The sequence below is a fragment of the Microtus pennsylvanicus genome, chromosome 14 (assembly GCF_037038515.1).
Source record: "Microtus pennsylvanicus isolate mMicPen1 chromosome 14, mMicPen1.hap1, whole genome shotgun sequence".
In the NCBI taxonomy this organism is placed as follows: domain Eukaryota; kingdom Metazoa; phylum Chordata; class Mammalia; order Rodentia; family Cricetidae; genus Microtus; species Microtus pennsylvanicus.
In genome coordinates, this window is record NC_134592.1 from 25,954,929 (window position 1) to 25,982,743 (window position 27,815).

Below are 27,815 nucleotides of genomic sequence, written 5' to 3' on the forward strand. Positions count from 1 at the left end.
GTAAGTAGAAGATGGCAGGGAAAGTTACAGAATTCAGGCATGTCAAAAGCATTATCGATGTTTTGCCAGCATGAGACCAGCCACGGCGACAGGTGGAAAATATTAAATTACTATTTTTGTACCTTTCTTCCTACTGCCCTCAAAAGTCCTGGCACAGATAGAGCTATAGACTGCCGCCCTCACTAAAAATAAATTCAAAAAAAAAAAACTTTCAAAGGAAAGAAGTAAGAAGTAAAAAGGAGAAAGAACGAAGGACAATTTCCCAAGGCATATTCAAGTCATCATCTAGATGTGTGTTGTGTTGGGCCTCGCTGAGCAAACATCAATTTTCAGTGAGATAATTTCTCTTTACTGAAAATAAAGTTGATGACTTTGAGACGAACACCATTGGTTGCCCCTTCTGAAAGTAGGAAAGGGATGAAGGTCACAAAATATTTAAAAATGATTTAGCCATAACAAAATGAGAAATTTTGCTAAAATCCAATCATTTCATAATTTGTATCTACCTTTATATCTATCTATCTATCTATCTATCTATCTATCTATCTATCTATCATCTATCTATCTCTATCATCTATCTATCTATCATCTATCTATCTATCTATCTATCTATCATCTATCTATCTATCTATCTATCTATCTATCTATCTATCTATCAATTATCTATCTATCTATCTATTTACCTATCTATGTCTCTATCTATCATCTATCTATCTATCTAATCTATCTATCTATCTATCTATCTATCTATACATCATTTATCTTTCTAGTCTATCAAAAATCATCTCCTGTTAAAAGAACTGCTTCTGAACTGTGGCTTGTACCAACTTCGGGAGTAGCTTTTTCTCTGGGAGGACTTTTTTCTTTTCCCCAGACATTCATTTACTTTCTCAGCTTGGGAAAACTGACCCAGCAAATAAACGTCACTTTTATAGGCAGATAGTGCCTTTGTGGCCCCTGATAAAGAAAGAAGAACCTTTCATTCACATAAAATCTTGTCTTGTTACAGTCCCAAAGTTAGGGGTTGCTCTCAATGTTGAAGGAGTTAAGGAGTGAGGGAATTATTTGTGATATTCAGCTTTAGCCTGGACGAACCACATTGGCTCTATGTTTTTAGTACACTGCATTTTACTTGCCTGAATCTTTAATCCTTTCAACATTCCCTTTGCCCAGTGACCTGTTAGAAATTTCCCTAGGTATTTACAGTAATTAGAAGGCTGGTATATCTTAAATTATTATGTGTTTCTTATCTGTATCTTCATGGCTTATCCTGAATTAGTCAGTGAATGATCGAGAGAGATGGCGTTTTCCAGTCTTGAGGAATATGTTTTATTAATTCCTTTTCAAATTCTTCTCACTCAGTGAGTGGCTCAGAAGACAAAAGCTCAGATTCAGGTGAAGTCATACCAAGTACTTGCCAGACCGCAAGAACACCAGCTGCCCAAGTTTAAGGCTGATTTTAGTCTCTTAAGAATTTGAGGATGAAAACACTGTCTGTGTTTGTCATGACTTTGTAGAAATTCTGTATATATCAGGAGGCCAAGGATCCTGTCTGTCACTCGCATGAAGAACCACTTACGTATGGGTCTTTTTATTGCCTCCCCCGTCTATATCTCTTTCCCATCCTTGTTCAGGCTGTTGGTAGTTTGCAGACCTGTCAGCATCAGTCTGGAAATGACCCTGGAGATAACCCGGTTCTGGCTTGGTCGTGCTACTCAGGGGAAGAGGCTTCGCTGTGATTTGCTTTTCTCTGTCTTGTGCTTGAGTGTGTTCATGCCCCAACTCACTTCTTCTCTTAAAAAATAAATGTGCATTCGAGTCCCTGGAAAGCTTGTCAGACCATGCCTGGTGAGTTCTCTGAACAGTTTATAATTCGGTAGGTCTAGCATGAGGCTTGAGAATGTTTGCTTTTCTGAGTTGCTCCCGGGTGTGGCTGACACTGATGTCTTTCTTTAAGCAGCCACCGAAGCCCACGCTCAACAGCATACCACATTTCTTTTATTCACAGACCATTTCCTTCCAGCCTGTTTGTCCTCATTGGCAAACATTTCCCACTCATTTTATTGAGACTCTAAAAATGCTAAACAAGCGAAGGATCTACCATTTTATAAAAGCATTCAGATACAGTTTCTTCTTCAAAATATTCACCTATGCATTGAATAGATGTAACTTTACTTTTTTAATTTATTTGTTCATTTATTTAATTAATTTAGTGTGTGGGGCTATGCGAGTGTTGTCTATGAGCATATACACATATACACTTGGGTGCCCAAATCGAAGCCAGAGGAGGATGCTGGATGTCTTCCTCCATCAGGATCCACTTTTTTTTTTAATAGACAGACTCTCTCACTACACCTGAAACTCACTCTTTTGGAAAGGTTGGTTAACCAGCAAATTCCTGGGAGCTGCCAGTCTTCACAACCCCAAACCTGGAGTTGCAAACACATACAGTAATAATGCCTGGCTTTTTTTGTGGGTGCTGAGAATTTGAACTGGGGTCCTCTTGCTTTCAGAGTCATTGCTTTCATTCACCAAACTATCTCACCAGTTCTGCATCAATATAACCTAAGGATGTTTCAATATCTAGAACTATTAAAACCAAATATTAAATCATGCACACTAAACCAAGATCAAGCTTATGGTTGCTGTAGAATCCTATTCTGGGGTGTGCATTTATTTCTTTACTATAGGGACTTCTTAGCACCAATTTAATAATTTGTTTATCATTTCAACCTCTAGGAATCAGTACAGGGGTCCTGAATCATTGTTAGACAGAAGTTTTTCTATAGCCATATACTGATGTATTGATTGTTTTCCAAGTACTTTTGGACCAGTTTTGCCCCGGCCATTTAGAATCTTAAAGTATATCCTTAAGTTGCCTATTACCAGTGGCTAAGAGATAAATGTAATCCACCCTACATATAAAAGTAAAATCCAAACAAGCAATTTGTCCTGTTGTGTTCCACCAAGGATGAGCAGCAGAGCAGCTTTAGACCTAGGGCCCAGGATACACTCCAGCATTCTAAAAATCCCGACTGTGTCCCCACCTGCAGGTAAACTTTGCATATGACCCGAGAGACAATACAACTATAAATGACCAAGGGTCTGTGCGAAGGAGTCCTGTTTGCAGGGGCAAGCCTCAGCTCCTTGTGTTTTCTTCCATCTCTTCTGCAGAGTCCATCAACTACTTGGGTTATCAGCTACACCATTTAGCAGCAAGCACCAGTACTTGTGATTCCTAAGAACAGAGAACATGTATAAAGAATAGTCATGTGCCAGTTTAAAAGGACAGAGTTGTCGACAAAGGTAGGTTTCTTTGGCGGGGATTAGATCTTTGTAGTTGTACACAGTTTTATATGTAACCACATAGCATTCTTTACTACCATGCCCCAGCACTGGTCATACTGATGTTCCATTTTTTTTTTAGCATCTTTAACTGGAGAATTTATTTCTGCATCTTCCTCTGAGTCTCCTATTTCTCTGTCTTCCTTCATAACCTCTGTTTCGCTCACCTCTGTGAGCTTCTTCGCTTTGCCTGGAAGCTTATGCTTTAATTTAGATGATTATTTTGTTTGTTTGTGAATTGGTTCCCTGACTGTAATATATGGTATTTTTAGGTGGGCTTTTTTAGAGGGGGAGAACTAACAATGTTGCAACCTTAGCTCTAGGACACAGAGTAAAACTAGCTCTGCCTGCTGACACTTTGAGGGAGGGGGGAGTAAGTGTCTGTCCTACAGAGTTGGTGACATTTTTACCAACTGCACTGTCACAGTCAACAATGGTAGACATTTGATGGATGAATGGGTCACTATCTCACTTCTTCACTGAAATTAAACCACTGTGAAGAGGATGGCTACTTGTTTTGCTCATAGCTGAACCCCTGATGCCTGTCAGAGTATCTAGAGCACAGCATCTGGACAGCAATAATTACAAAGAAGGAAATAACATATATGTACTTTTCTAGTATACTTGTTACACTTGTTAAGTCACAGAAAGTTCTTAGCTAGTTTTAACAAAAAAAAAGTCATGATCTATTGCTTTAAACATAATTTTGTAGAAAAACTCAGGGTTTTGAAGTGAGTTCATTTTTGTTTCTTGTTGGTTTATTTTGAAGTATCAAAAATGTAGTACTTTTTGGGAAGAGATAAATAATGCATCAAACAACAAGGATAGTATCGACTATTGTGAATTAGAAAAGTCTACCTCCTGCTAGAATATATAGATTGCTAAAGCTTTATACTAAACTTTTCCAAATTTGGGAAATACGGTTTATATCGGTGTTTTAGGGTGGCCTTAGCAAAATAGCACAGATTGGGTGGTTTGGATAATAGAGATATGCTGTCTCACTGTTCTGGTGCTTAGCTACTGAGGTAAAGTCACAGACAGAACTGGTTCTGTCAGAACACCATGAAATAGTGTCTGTCCCATGCCTCTTTCCTGGAATCTGATGATGTTCTACAATCTCTGGTCTTCTCTCAGTGTGTCTGTGTCCTCCCCTAAGAGCACTGATCATACGAGTATGATACCAATCTATTCAACGTCGTCTTATATTTGAATTAATTAATCTATAATAACTGTAAGCAAGGATACTTCCTGAATTGCTATGTGTTCAGACTTTAATGTATATATTTTGAGCATACACAGTCTAATTCATAGCATGGTCTCAAAGAAATGATGTGTCTTACCCCACTGGCACGGCCTTGTATTCCTTGGCATGATCCTTTAGTGGCAAGCTTTTGACCTTTCACTGATAGAAGTATCAGGGGCAGGGAAATTTGGACTTGGCAATTATTTCTGATTTCCCTGAAGTTGAACCTATTTCTGAGAGTTGGACAGCTGTTGGATAGCCAACTATCACCCTGTTGTTATCTCCAGTGACATGCAGCGACACAGCATTCAGCAGGGAGTGTTTGGGACAGTGCGAGGAAACTTTTGATGTCTTTGAAAACTGCCAACACTCCCATTTCTCATGGGCATCTGTGTGGTAATCCCCTCAGCATCTCCTGTCAATGAAGAAGGCAAGAAAAGCTTCTAGAATGGTATCTGATTTTGGCTTCTTGACCAGACCACTAACATTAGTGGATGAACACAAATCTGCTCAGAGTACAGATTCCTGCAAAGACAGACCCAAGATGATGAAATATACTGGAACTATCTAGCACAAATACTTTACCACAGAGGAGGAAGGGAGTGTTAGATGCTTGGCTGAACATTTATGAAAAAGACCAATATTTAATCTATTCCCTGGCTTGATATCAAGAGGGCATGTTACATCTTCTGCTTGTGGCTTCCAGGTGCTTAAAAAAGCAACTGGCTGAGATACAAGGTCTTCCCAAATTGGAAAACTCAGTCATAGCGAGTCAGCTGTCCCTTTGGATGTGGCCCTTACTCGAGGTCCATCCATCAGCAGCACGGTCATTGTCCTTGTGTGGGCATCAGTGAGCGGTAGCTGAGAAGTGTTGCAGCAAACTGGGCAGCAGGGCACATATTTTGTTCCATGGTGAGTGAATAGCCAAAGTCAGACTTGAATGGGGCCCATCTGCTAGAAGGTGCCAGAGTGCCTTGAATGAAAACTCTCATCTGGTGAAGGAAATGAGCCAAGGGGACCAGGTACAGAAGGAAATGGGGGAAAAAAGACAAGGGCTGAGGGTCTGTAGGCAACAGATTGAGAAGGGATGCTGAAAATTGGTCCTGTCTGTGGTCTGGATTTCAGAAGAACCCAAATGAGTTCTCCCAACATTGTGAAAACTCATTTCTAAGGCAGCTTGGGGGTAAATTTCTGTGATCTTGACACTTCAAGATAATTTAGAGTCTTGATCTCTAAATACTCATGTAGTTGGAACAGTCTCTATGATGCTAATTCTTCATTTATGAACTTTCATCTTATTATTTTGTATCCATTTTTATGTAATACTTTATGTTTTCCTTTACTTTGATGGCTTTAGGTGCTCTTTGGCATAAAACATAGCTTAGAACTCTAAAATTATGCAAAAAAGCAAGTGAAATGTCTTTAAGAAATTGTGGTTTTTTTTGTAATGCTTCTAAAGCTGTATGTCATCCAAAGATAAAACTCGATGGCATAAAACAAATCTGTGTTTCCTCTCCCCAAACAACCTAACCGCAACACCAGGCATGTGTTTTAATATGAAGCTGTTGCACATGAGGGGTACAGCTCTTCAAACTGTAACTCTGAGGATTACTAGATACAGATAAGAATGTGAAGAGAAACAAGGCCTCTGGGGGATGGACATCAAGTTGCACAAGTTGTACACTGTGTGTTCAGATTTCTCCATGCTGCATCTTGAGGTAGAATTAGATGCCCCTCAAATTCATATGTTCATATTTTAGTCCTGGTGCTGATGGTATCGGGATGAGGTGATCAAGACCTCTATGAATGGGATTGCTGCCAACACAAGAGCAACCCAGGTAGTTAGTCCGTCCTTCTCCCTGGTGAGGGTGCAGTGAGAATGGACACGCTCTGGGTCAGGAGCCAGGGCCTCTTCACACATGATGTCCATCTGTGCCTTGATCTTGGACTTTCTATTCTCCTGATTTGTGAGAAGTAAACTTAAATTTTTTTTTGTTTATTTTTGGGATTGGACTTCAATTGTGTTTCACTCTTCTCTTTCCTCTTTCCAAATCCTCCCTTATACCCCTTCCTGCTCTCCTTCAAATTCATGCCATCTTTATATGTTAATTGTTATTGTATGTGTACAGGTATTTGTTTGTACATATATATATTATAATATATATTTCTAACTATAATCTGTCGAATCCATATAATGTTACTTGTATGTATATTTTCAAGGTTGAGTGTTTGCTTGCTTTTTGTAAGCCTCCACTCTGAACAGACTAAGGTACACTTTCTAAAATGACGCTAGCATTTGGGTATAATCAGGCAGTTGGGGATAGTGTTGGATAGTGGTTAAGGGACAGGTTGTTTGGAAAAGGTCACTTTAACACTCAGCTGTGTACATGACGAGTTATGCAACTTCTCCAAATTCAGTTTCCTTCCCTGAAACCAGGTAGTATCAATACACACTTCGATTTTCCTTGACATGTGGGGATTAAATGACATGATTCCTGCAAGGTGCTTAGTAGAGATGCCTATGGTAAATTCTAAATAGATGTTAGGCAGTGTTGTTATATTGTTTTGGTGTCTTTCCTGGAGAAGCTGACTGATATGGAAATAGATTTAGAGGTTAATGACATCCATGATTTTTCAACACTTCTATCCTTAATTTATGAGTTATCACCAAATGCTCCAACGATGCCAGCAACTCAAATCCCCATATAGATCCAGATCTGATGAGGAGGAAAACATCCCAATGTGATTCTTGGGTGTGGCGGCCCTCTGCTGTCTCAGGAGCACTCGGTTCATTACAAGCCTGAACAAAGTGATTCTTGCTCGGGGCAGAAAACACTAAGCAAGGAAATGTCTGTTTGCTAAGAATACAATTCAGACTTGTTTTTCGAGCTGTTCCATAATCCGAGCTTCTCAGCTGCAGCAGCAGCAGCATCGGGGAGAGTGACAGAGCAGAGCATGGCACCCAGATCTTGTGAGGAAACACACACAAGGAAGGGCAGGAAGTGTGCAACCTCAGTCTGCATAAATAGAAACCTGGTTGGAAGAGGGCTTAGGAAAAACATGGACACAACCATCCAGGAATGTCAGCAGCGTTCCCCACGATATGTGTATACTAGTGTAATCTGAAAGCCGTCGAACTCAGTAACTGGCCTCCTTCCTTGACCATCTCCAGCACTAGGCACTCCATGCCTTTTTATGATTCCCACCCAGTCTCTTTAGGGACCAGATGGACTTGCTTTGAGAGAGCTAAGAGTATGGAAAGAAAATGAGGCCTTCCTCTATTCTAACCGGAGTTTGGGTCCTGGTGGTTTTGGACTTCCGGTATAATGGAAAAACAATCTATAAAGAGACATCATAATGCCATCAACTTGATGGCCTTGTGAAAGAATACATATGTCTCATATATACTGAAATTTGCATATAATTAAATCTTAGGAACTGAGTTTACCTGTATGGTCATCGAGTAGGCTGTCTATTTTTTAGTCTTCGTTCTGATATTCTAACCTATAGCAATTTACTTTATTTCCTTTAAAAAGCTCTATGCATGCATGTTTAAGGTATATGTGCATATGTATATGCATGTTTTTATATGTATAGGTACATGTGCATATGATTGTGTGTGTGCGCACATACGCACACATGTAGAGGTCAGAGGACAACTTATGGGAGTTGGCTCTTTTTCATCATGTGGGTCCCAGGGATTTAACTCAGGTTGTCTGGCCTAGAGACAGGTGCCTTTATCCATGAAGCCATCTCACCAGTCCTCAAGCACCGTTTTTGAGGACGGATCTAAGGGAATGCAAGAAAGTGGGTTAGTCTCCTTGGAGTCACCTGCGCCGAAATTGTTCACGCTCCTCCTAGGATTAAGATGGGTTGATAATAACTTCATTTTCAGAAACAGACCGAGGAGTCAGACACCGAATGGGCCCCAGGGAAAGGTAAGTCACTCATTTCAGTAGGGTAGAAAGAACAGGATGTATCTCTGCAAAGTGGCAGCCTGGGATGCGGGGATGAGACCCTGTAGCCCGGCAACATGGCTGACAACGCAAGTGGCTGTGACGTGGAGAGCTTGCACAGCTAGAAGGTTCTCTCTTTTATGCTGTGTGAAACCCGGTTAGGAAACGTTCAGTCTGTGGCCTCTGAATCCATAGTTTGTTCTTTGCAGGCTTTTGGCAAGAGTGGCATTCTCTGGTCACACCCATTTTATTCTATATTTATTTTGCCTAATGAGATAATCACCCCCTCGGGCTTCACTGGTTGAAATCTGTAAATCTCCTAAAAGTGTAATTACCTATTCATAATCCTTCTTTCCAACATTGCGCAAATCTCATTAGTACATATCTTTTTATATTATTCATGTTATGGAAAAAATTGCCTTTTTGCTGTTGAAAGAACAATGGTCAGAAAGCGACCCAGGTGTTCTGTTTCTGCAACTCGAGCTGTTGGGTTCAGATGAAGGAATATGCTGGGAAGCGAAAGGGATCCCCTCTGCAGCTAGTTCTACTCAGTCTCTCACTCTGTGTAGGTCTAGAGGCACTGGTGGGAGGCTGGAACACTGTGAGGATGTCATGCTGTTGTGATTCTTGTCCAGGAATGGTTTCTAGAAAGGCGTGGCCTCAAATGTGTCCCACCCTAGGACTGACAGCCCTACAGCAGACTTGTGATACAGAAAACCATGTGCTTTTTTGCTCGTCATCTGTCTTCAGAGAACAATAACTGCGCATGATTTATGTGTGTATACAGTGACGACTGGGAGTAGAGATGAGAGCCTTCAAGGTAGAGATGGTATGAACATTGATGGTGTTTTCCTAAAAGTCCTTAAATTTAGTCAGTTGACTGTTGATACATGGTATGACTTCACAGCATGGGAAAATGGTTTTATAATTTTTTAAAAATTACTCTTTTTTTTTGGTTGGGAAAGAGGTACTAGTAATACCAAATAAAAATGTTTGAAATAGTAGCATTTAGGCTGTTGAGATAACTCAGTGGGTTGAATGCTGGCTAATAAAACTTATGACCTGCATTCGATTTTTTGGATACACGTGGTGGAAGGAGAGCAGCAAATCCTGTTAATTGATCTCTCATTTCGGTGTGCACCATGGCACATGCACACACACACACACACACACACACACACACACACACACACACACACACACACCTCTATGTACCCCAAATACATAAAGTGTAATCATTAAAAGAAAATGGTATCATCTATCTCCTGTGTGGGATGAACAGAGATGTTCACTATTCCCTCTGTGTGTGCCAATGTGCACATGTTGGACCCTATACTGTTTCCTGCCTCCAATTTAAGGTGTTGTGATTGGGTAGCCTTGGAGAAGCAGAGTATAACAGTAAGAGTTCTACTGTCACTGCCACAATCAGTTGATGCTAAGAAGTGGACACTTCTTCAGGTCTCATGATGGAAAGCTGTACTATATAATTTTTGATGTACACTTTACCTCCCCAAACCTGCATCAATCCATAGCCTTGACCTTGAGAGGACTCTTTTGATCAGTGCCCGTTTGAGCCAGTAGTCAAAAGAGTGGCGAGACAAGAGAGTGGGAGAAAGAAACTTAAGCATGAGGCATGGAAATGAGGTTGGGATATGGAGTCCCTGCCCTCTGTGTGTCTACCTCTTCTTTCCAGCAAGTGACTAACACCAGAGAAGCTGCCTCTATCTCTCCTACCTCTAAACCTTTAACTTATCCCAATGCCTCCAAAGAAACAGACAAAAGTTTCTTTAATTCTCCCTCTGCTCTTAACACCGTGTTTCATCAAGAGAACCCAATATATTCGGGCTAACTCTAATCCTGCATTTTAAATTCATGCCATGCCTTAATATGGTAGATGTACAGATAAAATTACCATTTCACAAAACTTGAAACTCTAAAACCTCAGAATGATAAAAGCCAGAGGTCTACATGCAAACTGAAAATGTTGATTTTTTTTATTTGAACACTCAAGCTTCTCATCCTAATTTGTTTACACCCAGCCTCCATTTAGTCCCACATAAGTAGTATATAAGAAAAATCATAGGTGACCTTCAGTAGTCTCCTCAAATGCTTGATCTTGAAGTATCTTACAGAGATTCAGTATGTGCAATCAAGCTGGTGGAGTGTGCTGATGTCTGCAGGAGGCAGGCAATGACAACATGGTTGTCTTGTCCGTGCTTCTTAATATCTCTGCAGCCCATTGTCTATGTGTGCGGTCTGTCTATTGTAAAGGTCCTTTTGGAAACTCCTGTGAAATCTGCCGACTATGTGTGATGGAATATACACACTCAGGAATCATTTGTGCACCATTGTCTCTCCCATCAGTGTGGGCACAGTTGGGTCTCATTAGTCCTCGTATCAGACATACTGGGCTCTTGCAGTGAACTCTATCTGGCGTCATGGGTAATCTCATTTAGGAATTTGATTGGCTCTGAAATCAACCAAGAGGCCTCTGGACAGGCCTGCAAAGGTATTTTCTGGAAGGAATAGCAGAAAGAGGGAGACCATCTGCAAGAGCGAGGGGCACCTTCCAGAGGTGGGCAGCTGGAAAGAGGTCTGAAGGAAAAGCTGACACTTTTGCCTTCTTGCCTTTGCATCTTAATTTCCACCCCCTCTGATGTTAGTGCTGCCATACTTCCCTGACATCAAAATTCAGCTTCTTTGACTTTCAAATGTGAACAGAAGAGCAATGTCCTCTTGTTACTCCTCCAGGCATTTAGTACCAGGTTGAACTACAGAGGTATCTAGCCTCATGGACTGAGCAGCGACTGGGTTTTCGGCATCACCAGTATGAAAACAGTGACTGTTGGGCTAATCAGACTATGTCATGCCAACCAGTTCAATAAATAAATTCTCTTTAACACATGCACACAACACACACACACACACACACACACACACACACACACACACACACACACAGAGAGAGAGAGAGAGAGAGAGAGAGAGAGAGAGAGAGAGAGAGAGAGAGAGAGAGAGAAACATTTATTATATTATTCTATCAGTTCTAGAATACCCTGCTAGAACCATCTTGTGATTTGGGGGGAGGGCATTGGTTGTATCTGACCCTGCATCCTGCAGAAACTCTAGAGAGAGCCAGGTCCAGTGCCCAGAGTGGTTCTCTTGCAATATCTTTCACTTAAGCCAACAGGGACAGTGGTGATGAAAATGCAGAGAGCTCAAGCTAATTCTTATAAAGAACTTCTCTTTAACCTCAGCTTTTTATTTTCCTCCTTGAGGAAGCTGCTAGGCAAATTCACAAAGCCACTTTTCTCTATTTCCTCGAGCACTGCACAGCAGATCTGACCCCTTGATCTGTGTATATATGTCATCATCTACACTGAGCTTCTGCAGCCTCCTTAAGGATCGAGCTTTGTGATTCTGCTCATTCATTCCCCTTAAAATTCCTAGCACAGTGTCCTAGAGTAGGTGCACAACATATGTGTGACAGCTGAGTGAGTGAACAGGGCAGACCTTGCCATCACCCGCCTGCCCTGGAGAAGGGGGATGCCTAGCTCCTGTTAAGCTGTGCACACATTCAAGTCATCTCCCTGCGTTCCACTTCTCATGTAAGTACTGTTATTAAACTTGTAAATACTCCACAGAAGGCTGGTTTTTTGGCAGCGAATGAACTCTTTTTGTCTCCTGTCCCGTGAATATCCTAACTACTTTGTCACTTTGATCTAGGGGACATTTCATCTTCACAAATGCAAAGGAGTTGGCAGCTGCACAAATGTGTTCTATTTCCTATTGCTGTAAAAAAAAAAAACCATTGCTCTCGAGCCTTTGCCCGCCCCCTTTCATGGTAATGTGTAAGCCACTAAATTGCAGTTACTGGCTGTGGCCATAGCCATAAAAAAAAATTCGTGAATGCCATGTAGATTTGAGGGTTGCTCCACTAAAAAGTCCACAATGGCTTTACTGTAACTGGGCTAACTAGAACTTGGCAGCAGCTATCCCAGGAGGGTGATACCAAGTCCCCTCCCCCTTTCAGGATGCTGGCCTGATCTTCTTGTATTTGTGCAACTGGCCTATCCAGAGACCCAGAGCAGCTGGGAGGAGTGCCCCGGTGAGGACAACTGTCTCTGGGTTAGGTTGCCCTTTTCCAGCTCTCTTTTCACAGGGCTTCTCTTCCTGCAGTGTGAAATGAAGTAGGTTACAGGATAGCTTGTTTTCTTTTGCTACTTGAAATACAGCATTTGGGGTCATGCTCTGAATAATTTGTGCTTGTTAGAAATGACTGTCGTCCTCTCTAAGTGGTAACAAAGTGCTACATTTAAATTAAATTCAGCCAAGCAAGAGCCTCCTGACAAAATCAATAGGTCCAGGCATTTCGAGAGATATGTGGATTTAAAAAAAATCGGTAATATTTCAGGACATAAATCAGCAAAGATATCTCTCAGGATGAGAAAGAAAGTAGTCATTGTTTATAGGGCTTTGAAAGCATTTAGTAACATTTGGAGTCGAAGTGAAAAGATAAGAAAATATTAGATATGATTATCTTCATATTTATATTTGGCAAAGATTACTCTTTTAAAGTCTCCTAGAGTAAAGTCTCTTAGTGCTAAGTTTTTGAAAGATAGCTTCATTGATTCATTAAATCAGTAAGCCTTCAGATGAAAGCCATGTCAAATACATCTTGAAAAGATAATTTGCATAAATGAATTCCTACACACACATGCTATTGTCTCGTTCGTAAATGTGACATGAAACAATGAGTGATCAATGAGATGGTGGCCTCATGTGCCAAGCAGAATATTTCTGTCAATATAAAGTAATGTATCTGTTTAATAATAGTCCTCAGGGTGCTGAGATGGAATCCTGCTTCAGAGTCTACTTTTTATAGAGATGCACAAATGTCACCGTATTTTGCAATTCAAGATTCAAACCATCCATTTGGTCTTGATATATGAATATCCCATGCCAGTAAACTTTGCTAAAATCACAGAAGAAAAGTTCCATCATTTACCTTAGTAATTTTCCTGGAAGTTACTCTGTTGCACTTAATGTAAGAAATATCACTCCAATAGATCCAGCAAACATGTTAATTATTAGTATATACTGAAACTTAAGCTCCCAATAGTCATTTATCATATGTATGTATGTATGTATGTATGTACGTATGTGTGTATGTATGTGTGTTCAGTAATACCATTGTTGTAGACATGCAAACTTCCTTGCTATAGTTTCTACATTCAAGATATGTAAAAGATTTTATGTTCAACCCGTGTGGTTACACGAGCAAAGTTATTCTTTATGAATTAGATATTACCTAAAGCAGGGTGCCACTTTCTTATGGTTCCTATTCATATTTGTAGAAGTCCTTGTGCATGCATATCATATAAGTACTGTAGACACCCCTGAGCTATTTGTTTAATGGCCATAAAAAAATCTTAATTTCTATTCATCCATCCCATGCCCTCTTAATTCTTTTCTCGTGCCTGCTGTATTCTCTTTACCTTACAATCTTCAGGTAGCTTGACTCTGAGGAACCTTGCTTTAAATTGAGGGTGGCATCTATAAGAATTTTTGTGTTAGTTCTTGTAGCTTAAGAGTTTGTGTCAGAATGGGCCATTTTCATGATAGATGATATATCCAGCTATCATTTCATCTCTGTTCCAAAATCAACTCCTCTCTTCTTGACAGAGCCAATCTTCTCCCAATACCAGCTCTACCTCTGTGGCTCCTTTCTGTGTATGCTTGTATATCTACTATGAATACTTTGTTTTTACATTTTTTATTGATGTATACATTTTCTCTGCTTCCCTCCTTTCCTCTCCCCTCCCCTTCAAACCTCTCTCATGGTCCCCATGCTCCCAATTTACTCAGAAGATCTCATCTTTTTCTACTTCCCATGTAGATTAAATCCATGTATGTCTCTCTTAGGATCCTCATTGTTGCCTAGGTTTTTTTGTACTATGAATACTTCTTAAACATGAGTATTGTTACAGTCAGCAAGGTCATTCTTTCGAACTCCATCACTCCAATGTAACCTTTCTCAGTCCATTCCTACAAATCTGATTGGTCTAATAGGTCTAGGTTGACTCTTTAGAACTTTATCCGTGAAATTATGAGCTATTTACATCTGATACATTACGAATTTATCCATTTAAAATGGCTTCTATCTGCTTTTTTGGTGACAATGCAACATTTATCTCTTGACTGTAGGTCAGGAGAAACTTGTTGCTGTTTCAGCAATGCAGTGAAGTCAGGGAGAGGGAATTGAAGTAAAAGCTTTCATTTGCTGACATACTTTGCATTTTGGAATCCTTCCCATCTTACCATTGTTTTTTTTTCTTATCACTAAAAAGAGAAATGTACAGTGGGATGGGGCTGATTGCCTCACTTCAGAGTTCTAGAGAGATGATGGGCCTATTGACTGTTCTTGTTTCAGACCAGACTGACTAGATGACAGGGCCTGTGTGTTTGTGGCTTGGTGCCAATAATCCTGAGCTCTGACCTCATAACACCCATCTCTTTTCCATGAGGCCACTACTTTTGTTCTTAGGGACCCAAACTTAAAGATAACTTCTCTTCTATATAACATAAAAATGTATCAATTACATTATATTTTGCATGCTTAGATGGTTAAATTTAATCCAATGAAATAAAATATTACTATCCCTTCTATATCCCAATATAAAAAGTAGAGATTTAATTGCTATTTATAGTCATAATGTTAAATTTTTAAGACAGACTATAAAAACTTGGAAAAGGCAAGTGAGCCATTAATAGATTTTTTCTGGATTCTCAAGTTTGAATGATTATCTCATTCTAGTTTCTGTCTGTGCTTGTAGGTTTGGGCTCTGTCTGAGAAGAACAGTCTGAGCTCAAGAAATACAGCCTAATAGCCACCGCTAGTCTAGATATCAGGCAAATGGACTGAGCTCAAAAGTCTAAACTGTTAGACCTGCCCATTTGGGTGGGTGGATGGAAAGGTGGGAAGTGTGTGGGTGTATTTTGTGGCTGCTGAAATATGTGGGAAATATGTACAGCCTAACAAGGGGCTTTCCTATTTGTCAAACATACTGGCAATTCAGCTGTCAGTAAGTGTGAAAGTCCTTTGAGGCAGAGTCTTGCTGGCAGCTGTATGGTACCTTCTGAATTATAAGCTTTACCAAGGTTCTAGATAATGAAAGATTTAAATGATTTGAATGATGGAGAGTCATAATACTTAAAATACTGTTTGACGGGGATGAGAACAGAATTGTTGTCACACAAAGATAAGTTAGTCACCAAGTGTGTGAGTCAGCTTTCTGTTGCTGTAACAAAATACTTGAGATGTCAACTACCAAAAAAGAAGTTTACAGACAGGAGGACCAATGGAACCAAATCGAAGACCCAGATATTAATCCACACACCTACAAACACCTGATTTTTGACACAGAAGCAAAAAATATGAAATGGAAAAAAGAAAGCATATTCAACAAATGGTGCTGGCATAACTGGATATCAACATGTAGAAGAATGAAAATAAGTCCATGTCTAACCCCATACACAAAACTCAAGTCCAAATGGATCAGAGACCTCAACATAAAGCCAGCCACACTGAACCTTATAGAAGAGAAAATGGGAAGTACACTTGAACTCATTGGCACAGGAGATCATTTCCTAAATATAACCCCTGTAGCACAGACACTGAGAGCAACAATTAATAAAGGGACCTCCTGAAACTGAATGGCTTCTGTAAAGCAAAGGACATGGTCAACAAAACAAAATGGTAGCCTACAGAATGGGAAAAGATCTTTACTAACCTCACATCACACAGAGGTCTGATCTCCAAAATATACAAAGAGCTCAAGAAATTGGTCACCAAAAGAACAAATAATCCAATAAAAAATGGGGTACAGACCTAAACAGAGAACTCTCAACAGAGGAATCTAAAATGACAGAAAGACACTTAAGGAAATGCTCAATATCCGTAGCCATCAGAGAAATGCAAATCAAAACAAGTCTGGGATTCTATTTATACCAGTAAGAATGGCCAAGATAAAACATTGATGACAGCTTATGCTGGAGAGGATATGGGGGTAAAGGGAACACTCCTGCATTGCTGGTAAAAGTGCAAGCTAGTATAGCCCTTTTGGATATCAGTATGACAATTTCTCAGATAATTAGGAAACAACCCTCTTCAAGACCCAGCAATACCACTTTTGGGTTTATATCCAAAGGATACTCAATTGTACCACAAAGACATGTACTCAATTATGTTCATAGCCAGAACCTGAAAAAAACCTAAATGCCTCTCGACCAAAGAATGGGTAAGGAAAATGTGGTAAGGACAATGTGGTACATGTACACAATGGAGTACTACACAGCAGAAAAAAGGACATCTTAAAATTTGCAGACAAATGGATGGATCTAGAAAACATTATATTGAGTGAGGTAACTCATACCCAGAGAGACAAATACCATATTGTACTTACTCATAAGTGGCTTTTAGACACAAAACAAAGAAACTAGCCTACAATTCACAATCCCAGAGAACCTAGACAATAATTCGGACCCTAAGTGAGACATACATGGATTTAATGTGCATGGGAAGTAGAAAAAGACAAGATTTCCTGAGCAAATTTGGAGCATGGGAACCATGGGAGAGAGTAGAAGTGGAGGGGAGAGGCAGGAAGGGGAGTAGAGAATAATGTATAGTTCAATAAAATCAATAAAATATAAAATAAAAAAGAAAGAAGTTTTAGTTAATGGGTGGTTGGTCCTGTTGTTTTGGACCTATGGTAAGGCAGCACATCACTGCTACATGCTTCTCACAACACATTGGGAGTATGGGGTGAGTAAAAAGAGAGGAAGGGATGGGGTCTCATCTGTGAGAACAGGCATCCTTGTTGTTGCTGTTCATTAGTATCTTCACGCAATACAAACATGCTCATCATTAGGCAGGTACCCAGGAAATATTGTTGAAGGACTGAATGCAAGTCAAGGTATCCAGAGGAGCACCAACTAGAAGTAGGGGAAGAAGTTGAGGAATTTAACCCATTTAAGATTTTAGCGACTCAGGCCTACAGCCTACAATTCACAATCCCAGAGAACCTAGACAACAATGAGGACCCTAAGAGAGACATACATGGATCTAAACTACATGGGAAGTAGAAAAAGACAAGATCTCCTGAGTAAATTGGGGACCATGGGAGAGGTAGAAGGGGAGAGGCGAGGAAAAGAAGGGAGCAGAGAAAATTGTATAGCTCAATAAATTCAATAAAAAAAATTAAAAAATTTAGTGACTCAAACATCCTAGATATAAGATGCATGTGTCGTAACTATTTTACAGTACTGTACGGCATAGGCATATGTGCAAAAGTAGGTACTTTGTATATTCAAAATTCACCAATTATGACTATGGGATTTGGTATTCCAAAAAGATAATGTTATAAGGGATCTTATAAAGTTCACAGAATCACATAGAAGATTTATGACAAGAGGATTATTACAAGTCCATGGATAGCCTGAGCCACACAGTGTAATGCTGTCTCAAAAAAGCAGAGAAGATGTATAACATATTAAATGCTAATGATAACACAAAACTTAGAATTCAAGAATGTGCTGGTTTTATGCACATTTAGCCCTGAGCACAAATTATTATAGGCAAAAATATCAACCTAAACCTTTACAGGATTTATATATTTTTTCCTGTATTGCTGTGAAAAGGGGGGAAGGAAGTAAAATGTATCGAGTCAAAGGAGACACTACTGACTTACTATTTGTGTGGAGTATCCACAGATCAACGAAGAGAAAAACAATTCCAATTTTTGTACTCTCCTTTGATTTGGAAATTATTTCTCTGTGTTTTGTTTCTCATTCTACACATTTGTGAAAAATCAATGCCGTAAAGATTCCTAACCCAAACAGTATGAGCAAATTTGATTTCATAAATTAATATCTTTTGCTAGATTTTTATCTTCGATATATTATATACTTAAAATTTTATTTTCTTAGATGATTTATTTTACTTTATGTGCATGAGTACTGAACCTGCATGTCTGTATGTGCATTATGTGTGTGCCTGGTACCCAGGAGCACAAGTGCCCATGGAGTCGAGAAGCAAGCTTTGGACCACCTGGAGCTAGAGTTACAGGTGACTGTGTGCCCCCTGAGTGGGTGATGGATACTGAACTGAGTCCTCCACAAGACCAAGTGCTCTTTACCACAAAACCATCTTTCCAGACCCAAAATTTTGAGTTAACTTTTTCTTTATTAATTTTTTGAGAAAGTCATACAAGGTATTTGTATGACTCCACAAAGCCCTCCAAATTCTAGCCCCTGTTTCTCTCCCCATCCAAATTTCCATCTTGTTTTCTTTTTTCTTCCAGTCGTCAGTCCGATCTGTGAAACTTGTAGAGTGACAGATGTGTGGTCATTCGCCAGAGCACAGTTGATCTACCAGGGCCCACACTTGTCTGAGCGCCTGTCAATTGCACTAACTCCGTAGCTAGGAGTGGGACTCTGTGTCCACCTCCCTTCTTCATTCTGTGATGTTTTTCTGGCTTGAGATTGCATAGTTCTTGTGCATGCTGCCCCGACTGCTGTGAGTTCATCATATGTGCAAGGGTCCTACTGTGTCCAGATTCATTTTTTAATGAAAGTTATAAAACTTTAGCAATATATCACACTTGTATATTCATTTAATTAAAATACATTCTAGGAAGTTGGTGATAGTCTCTTTTCTTCCTCTTTCCCCGTCTCTTAGTGAAATGACTTACTCTGTAGTCATGAATGTTTCATGAAAAGTTTACAGTATTTTGAACTAAGCCAGAACTTTCCTTAGTGCCTCATAGCCACCTCTCCCCGGCTGAGTGTGGTGTTGGCCCTAATAGGATTTCACCTGAGAACATTCAGTTCCACTCCCTTGAGATTATCTACAATAACTGAATCATATACCTCAGTCCAAGTGATTTTAATTTCTAAAAATCGAGATATGATTCACTGGTTTCCAAACACAAGGGTAGGGATCAGCACTGTCTCTGATCAAAGAAAAGATGTTGGGTGAGAAATGTGTGTTTCATGATGCTGTTTTCCCCCTCCAAGTAGAAGAAATTTCCTGTATGTGAAGATACTATTCACTCTTATATGATGAGGGAAAATAGCTTTTCCAGCTATTAGGTTGTAGGTTTTTAAATATGTTTTTACTTGGCAACTTGAATTATTGACAATCTTAATCATCACTTTTATTATTCACTTTTTGCACAAATAAATTAAAAAAGAGTTTTATAATGAACACATAAATACCCAGCAAGAAGAAATTTATGGTCACCTCTACTTTGATGATATTTCCACCTATCTTTCTGCCCTGGGGATTTCATTAGTTTAAAAAACAAATTTATCATATATTTTAATCTATAAATATTTTAGCATTCACCATGATTTCTCATGATGTCATACAAAGAAAAATAAAATATGTTGTAGGTGACACTTTCCTCAGGAATTATAGAAATTAAGTTAAAATCAGTAAGAGATATAAAAGAGAAAAATATTAGAGAAGGATATAGACATAAATGTTCATAACTTAAGATAAGGCAATACTTTCCTAGATAATAGGCCAGAAGATTAAGTATACAAAAAATTAGATTTCATCAAAATAGAAAGATTTATGCCTCAAGGGACACTAGCAAGAAAGTGAAAAGATGATCCTAGAATGCAGGCAAATATTTGTAAATAATATATCTTATAAAGGCATAATATCCAGAGTATTATTTAATAATGAAATCTATTAAAATTCCATAATAAAATCTACTTCAGTTTAAACTTAGACAAAATATTTAAGTAGGCATCATTTCAAACGATGTATAAAAGTATCAATAACATCAATTATTAGGGAAATGCAGGTAAAACTTTGATAAAATACACTTTCATAAGCATTAGAATGGTTATAATAAAACGATAATAGATTGGGGGTATAACTCAGTAGTATAATGTTTGCTTAATACACACAAGGTCCCATGCTTGATCCCTAATACTGTTATATGGGGGCAGGAAAGAAAGGAAAAGACAAGCGGTGCCAAGAGCTGGCAAGGATTTGAGAAATATATAAGCTAATGCATTATGGGAAACATTTGAAATGATGCAGTTACTTTGGAAACGGTTTGATAGTTTCTTAATAAAGTTACCATATGATACAGCGGTCTCACTCATAGGATTATACCCTAAAGGAAAGAAAGCAAATGTTCCTACAAAAAGCTCTGAAAATGTTTATAGCAGCATCGTTTGTAATTGTTGAAAAGTGGGAACACTGCAACGCCTGATGAGTGGATTAAATGGGATGTGGGGTAGCGATACAATGGAAAATTTCTAAGGCACCAAGGGAATAACATCCAAACTCATGCTGCCATGGAGGTGAATCTTGCAAGCGATTCCACAAACCCTTGATTTCATTTTCTGTGAAATATCCAGTGTAGGAAAATACATACACAGAAAGGTTGTTGTAGAACAGTGATTTTTCATTTTGGAGTCTGATAGTGGGAACAATTGCATACATTTGTGAATATACTAAAACCACTCCTCTGTTTACTTTAAAAAAGAATCAGAGACTGGGGATGTGGCTCGGTGGATATAATGCTTGCCACCCAAATGTGAAGACTGCAGTTCAGAACCACAGCCCCTTCCAGAACCATTGCTGGAACTTTATGACTTTATGGTGGGCCGCCTGCCATCCCAGCACTTGGGAGGCAGAGATAGGGCATCTCCAGAGCAAGCAGGCTATCAAATTTAGCAGATTTACAAGTTCTGGATTCATGTGTGAGACACTTCTTCAATATATGAGATAAAAAGCAATTGAGGAAGAAACCCAACATCGGCCTTTGGTCTCCACATGCATGCATACAGAATAGCACCCACACATGTGAAAATGCCTCACAAACACATTCACATCACAAGTACAGACACAAGCAAATTTTGTAGTGTGTGAGATCTCTGTAACATATACAGATGTCATTTTGCTTCCTCCCTTTAGGGTTACTAATAACTTCATAGTTAGTGAACTATTTCTTCCATTTTCTGTCCTCCTATCAGTCACTAACTTCTTTAAGGGAGGATCTTCAGAAATTCAGTAAAGACTTAGATTCATGAAAAGTTAAACCCAAGAAGTACTTTTGCTGTTTAAAATCAAGCAATCTTTTCGGGTGTGAAGTATCATGAAACATAGGAAGCCTATGTTTTAAAAAGAAAGGTTCCAGAATCAGGTAGCAGTAATCATTGCAGAATTTTGAGGATATACTAAAACCACTATACTGCTTACTGTGAAAAAATCAGAGACTGGGGAGATGGGTCAGAGGGTGAAGTGCCTGTTATGAATTTCGGCATCTTTACTAACTATGGACTCTAATATAAAAAATCAGCATTGGTTATATTGCTATTTAATAAACCTGAGATTGCATTGAGACTTTACCAGTTTTCTCACTTCCCACCCCCATATAAAAATCCCAAGCAGAATACTATTCTTCACTTATTTCACTTACTTGATACACACTTGGGAGTCTGACAACTGAGAAAAGGAATTAATGGTGCATGCATACATGCATGTGTGTGTGTGTTGTGTACATCCACCCATGAGTGTGGGTGCTATTGGAGTCCAGAGCGGGCACCGGGTCCCCTGGGACTGTAGTGACTGGTGGTTTTAAGTTGCCTGTGTGAGTTCTAGGAATAAAAATCAGGTCCTCTGTAAGAGCAACAGGTGTCCTTATTCACTAAACCATCTCTTCAGCCCTATCTCTAGACTTCTGCCGAGATGTTTGCAGAAATTCTTAAGGACTACTCTTCATTTAGTTGATCCAATGTTTTCCTTATGATTATTTTAGGGCTGTAAATTTTGGGGGAAGCATCCCCTAGTGTTGACAATGTTTTTCTCATCTTGTTATACCTTGTCAGAGTGCATGGGATCTAGAGACCTCATCCTTGGGGATCTTAACTTTGTTCCCTTCTTTTACATTTCTCCATATCCTGTTCCTTAGAGGTGAGTCATTACATCCAGCTCACACTCACACCAGGGTGTGGGGAGATTAAGCTGATCCTCCTGGGCAGGGAGTAGGCACCACAAGCTTTGTTTCCTTTACTTCCTATATTTAGTGAATCTTTTCTTTGTTTCCTTATGGACTTATGCGTATTTACTTTATATTTTGTGTTATAATAAAACACAACACTGTTTTTGGTTTTTGTGTTGTTTTTTGCTTTTTTGAGACAGGGTTTCTCTGTAGCTTTTGGAGTCTGTCCTGGAACTAGCTCTTGTAGACCAGGCTGGCCTCGAACTTGCAGAGATCTTCCTGTTTCTGCCTCCCAAAAGCTGGGATTAAAGGCGTGTGCCACCACCACCTGGCAAAACACAACACTGTTTATTTCATTCCTCAAATTTTCCCAGCTTTAGCCATTCATTATAGTTCTTTCAGAGGACTTCTTTGTTATTCCTTTTCTATGGTCTATTTATCCACCATTGATTCCCCCTTCATTCCTCCTTCCCTTTCCTCCCTCCCTCCATCTCTTCCTCTCCCCCTCCTTTATTCTTATCATCTATTATCTCTCTCTCTCTCTCTCTCTCTCTCTCTCTCTCTCTCTCTCTTTCTCTCTCTCTCTTTCTAATTTTCCAGTACTTCCTTATTTCTGATTCTACAGATTACTCTAGGCTTACTTTGGACATCTCATGCCCTATACCTAGAGTTGGTCTAGAGTTCTTTAGCGTAGGGTTGCATTAGGAACCAAGGTCTAGGCACAGGATGCAGAAAATGTATTATTTTCATAATGGACAGAAGTCAGCATGAAGTAAAAGAAGAGACTACCAGTTTGCTCATAAATGAGGAAAAGGACTGAGGAAGATTAGTTACCTGAGCACTGAACGATGTGTTGGAAACTGGAGGTGAAAACAAGACACTTGCTCGGTTACTTTGGTGAAATACTGAACCCAAATATGCATAATGGCTTAACACAGACCTGTCATGTGATGATGGGGCGTGAAGATAAACCTGTAGCAAGCGAGCTTTGACATCGATTATGATGCAGTTCAAATCTGCCTTTCATAGTCCTCTTCATTTGGATTCAGAAAGCCAAGTGCTGTTTCATGTTATAACATCTGTTCTGTTCTTTCACCTTTTAATGAAGCTCATTCCAATAAGCATTTAAAATTCAGTGAAGAATGTTGGAGGGAGGTCACTTGTTCTTCCTGACCACCCAGCTAGATTAAACCAAGAATAATCACATAGAAACTGTATTAATTAAATCACTGCTTGGCCTATTAGCTTTAGCTTCTTACTGGCTAACTCCCACATCTTAATTTAACCCATCTCTGTTAATCTGTGTATCGCCATGTGGCAGTGGCTTACCGGCAAAGTTTCAGCATGTCTGACTCTGGTGACTCCATGGTGTCTCTCTGACTCCACCTTCTTCCACCCAGCATTCAGTTCCATCTCCCCCACCTACCTAAGTTCTGCCCTGCTGTAGGTCTAAAACAGTTTCTTTATTCATTGATGGTAATCACAGCATACAGAGGGGAATCCCACATCACGAGAAAATAATGATAACTACAGTGTTATTTTGGAAGGGTTCTAGGGCTTCGGTTTGTGCTTTATTAGAATGATTTTTCTCTTCTTTTGGTTCTGGCATGGGAAAACTGTGAAGGAAACATGGGAACATGGTGGTGAGGAGATTGGGATGGTGAAGTGGCAAAGTCACAATCCAGCAGGCAGGGACCCTCTGCAGCTCTGTTCCTTCCGAACCCAAGTGAGGGGCTGCTTTGGGGAAGATTGCAGAGGAAAATCTTAATCAGAGACTACCGAAGTGGACAGTCTTACTACCTTATATTAACAGCATTTGGAAAATGCTGCCAGGTACGCTTTTTTTTTTCCAGAATAAATACTAGAGAATGCAGTTTTTTCAGCCACTAAAGATTTTGAATTGTGCTGTAAATTAGCCAGAAGTTACAAAAACCATGCCTGAGTCAGCTAAATAGTAACATGAAGTTTCCCAAAGTTGGTTTAGCACTGGAGGGTAACATAATAACTCAAGAATTGTTGATTCAATCCAGCGAGAGAATAGGACAAATGTTTGGATTCAGTCTTCCTATTTGCCAAGGGTTCCTGAGGGCTCACTGTAATTAATAATACATTGTTGGCTTTGGAGAATCCCTTTTATCTCAGAAACCTGTGATCCTGGAGAATATACATCATGGCTTACCCTAAACAGAGGCAAGATTTGCAGTTTGAACTCTAATCTCTATTTTCCTATTCACACCTGCCTGGAGGGAGTGTTAACTGTGTCACAGTGGGCTGGGGCTGGGACTTCTCTCATCTCTACTGTCTCGTGAGATCTCTGTATACTTATTAAGCTTGCTCTCTGCTAAGTTGCATCATTTTACCCATCCATCCTTTGGAAGCTTAAACCCCATGTGTTGGTTAACTTTCTTGTTGCTACAGCCAGATAACTGACAAGAACAGTTTAGTAATGGAAGGGTTCATTTTGGATCACCATGGAGGGTTTAGTCCATCATGGTGAAGTCATGGCAGCAGGAACAAGAGGCAGGTGGTCACACTGCACAAGTCAGGAAGCAGAAAGGGGTGAAGGCTGATTCTAGCTAGCTTGCTTTTTCTTATTCAGCCCAGGACTCCATTCTATGGACAGGTGTTATCTAAATTTAGGCTGTGCCGTCCTATTTCAGTTTACCAAATCTAGAAAATCTCTCTCACACATACCCAGGACTTTGTTTCCATGGTGATTCTACATCCCATCAGGTTGATAGTTGGTCAAGGTTAGTCATCATACCCCAGTACTTTAGAAGATAACTATACAATATGCAGCCTCTTTGTAGGGGTGATTAAATGAAACTGAGATTGTAAGCATGGGACCTGATTAGACTGGTAACTTATGAAGGGGAAGGGAGTGAAGGGGGGAGGGGAGAGGCAGGGAGGGGAGCAGAGAAAAATGTAATAAAAAAAGAACAGGAACTTTCACTCCAGGTACATAAAAAGGCAAGGTGACTCAGAGACACAGATCTTTTTGAACCTATTTACAAACCCAGTTGACAGGTTTGAAACAGAACTGTCTTTCCCCATGTGTTTCCCTATGCGGCTAAAAGGTGATACCTCACAGCATTCCTACCTTGGGTTCTCATCCCTCAGAAGACTGGGAGAACTGAGCTGTCTTTAAGTTGGGGTACTTGAATATTGAAAGCCTAGTAAACCAACACAGGGCTGAATACAAAGTTTACGGCAATACTGTGGGAGGAAGAGACACGAATATTAGTTGAAAGAAACTAAGAAAGGAAGTATAAATTTATTTTATTTCTTTCTCTTTTCCTCATTTAGCTCTTTGTATGTTATGCATGCATGCATGCATGTATGTATGCATGGTTGTATGTATTTCAGCACATGTGTGCTGAAGTTTAATGTTGGGAATCATTTCCATTATTGAGCTTGCTCTGGGGATATCCTCTTTCTACCTTCCGAGACCACAATTGCAGGTAGACCACCATTTTTACCCAGGGATCCAAACTCTAGGATTTGCACGGCAAACCCTTCGGCCACTAAGCGATTTTCTTCATTTCCTTTTATTTCCCCTTTTCATAATCAGAACTATAATACAATGAGGTGAACATTACTTTTATTATGTTGAAGAACTCTGGGGACATTAGCACGATTTGTATAGAACCAAAGAACTGACCGCAGAATTGATTTCAACCTGTGTCTCACCTCATGAGCCTTGCCGCCTTCTCGTTGGCTCTTTAAAGAAGGAAGCACACTGGTAGCTCAGGCTCCACCCTTGTCATACTCACACGGTGACTCCAATGAAGACATACTTGCCAACTGAGGAGCAGGATTAAGCCCAAGGAAGCTTTGATCTGGAATTAATCCGAACCTCTTGATGACAAACAACGTCGTTATTAATCTGTGAGTCACTTTGGCTTCTCACCAGAGGGCGCTGCAGCCTATGACCTTGCTGGCGTGCCGTGAGGTGGGGGGGAGCACGCCAACTCAAAACTGCTTCTGGTACTTAGGTCATGACATACTACTTTCCTGTTGTCCATGTTTTTCTACTTCTAATTGAGAAGGGGGCTCTACCACGCACCAGAGAGAGGGAGGCAAGGACGTGTCCACACTGATATGGACGATGTGTGGTATAATCATACTGCCTGCAGTTCCTTCTCCAAATGGCAGTGCGTAGTTGATATCCGCAGAGAGCGAGCAAACTAATTCATGATTGGGTGCACAGGAACAAGGGACTTCACACTCGGTAGCTCCCGCTTTTCTAGTGATTAATTCGTTAGGGAAAGAGGGGTGCGGCGGCTTCCTGCCCTACTTTTCCATTTGGAAACCAGAAATAAAATGCGGGACGCTTCACTTCAAAGGTACCCAGATGAGTGAGGCCGAGTGCCTTAAAACACACCGTGTGGTTAGTAAAGAGATAGAGCGAAAAGGTTTCCACTGTACTTTGTTTGCGAGCTGTTTTCCAGATGTGTTTAGCAATGCACACTGGGTGGTGTGCATTGGACAATTCAGGTTAAGCTAGAGTTTGCAAGTTCAAAGTAATCTGTGCATTGAATTTTGTCCTGGAAGTCTTATGCTGGAAAGTGTATTTCCCTAACGTGTGCCTATTTATGGACCAGGCCTATAAGCAGGTAATTAAGGTTACTCGAGGTCATAAGGGTGAGGCCTTAGTTTGGTAGAATTAGTGCCCTAATTGAAAGAGACACCAGAGAACTTGCTGTTAAATCCACATTCTCTCTCTCTCTCTCTCTCCACATCAATCATGCACCCTTCCTCGACCAGATCTGGTACCCTTCAAAAAACAAATGCCTATGTTTTAGATTCCAAGTTTATGGTATTTTGTGATGACAGTCTGACCAGGCTGGTTCAAAATTCTGACCTTATCATGCCTACTGAGGGATTTAGGATTTGTGGTTTTCACAGTCTGTCTTAGTTTCTCTTCTCATTGTACTGACCAGATATTCTGATGAATCCACTTCCAGCAGAAAGGGTTCTTTTTAGCTCACCATTCATGGTGCATTCATCATGACAGGAAAGTCAAGAGGTCAAGGGGTCGAAGAAGCTGATAATAGCACATCCAAAGCCAGAAGAAGAGAGCAATGAAGAGATACATGCTTGTAGCTTGCTTTCTCCATCTCGTATAATACAGGATCCCAGACAGTGAGCAAGGCCACCTACAGGGCTAGTTCTTTCCATGTTAAATGGTGTAATCTAGATGCTCTCCCACAAGTATGCCCAGAGGCTCTCTCCCAAGTAAGTCTA

The 27,815-nt window shown here is 40.0% G+C and overlaps 1 long non-coding RNA gene across 1 annotated transcript in view; it reads left to right on the forward strand.

The window, feature by feature from the left end:
• The first annotated feature begins 3,239 nt into the window (after positions 1 to 3,239).
• The window catches only part of LOC142834792 (uncharacterized), a 263,884-nt gene continuing 239,308 nt past the window's right edge, over positions 3,240 to 27,815 (forward strand). The window contains exon 1 of the long non-coding RNA XR_012907676.1: positions 3,240 to 3,306. This is a non-coding gene — a long non-coding RNA (uncharacterized LOC142834792). The remainder of the gene's footprint in view (positions 3,307 to 27,815) is intronic.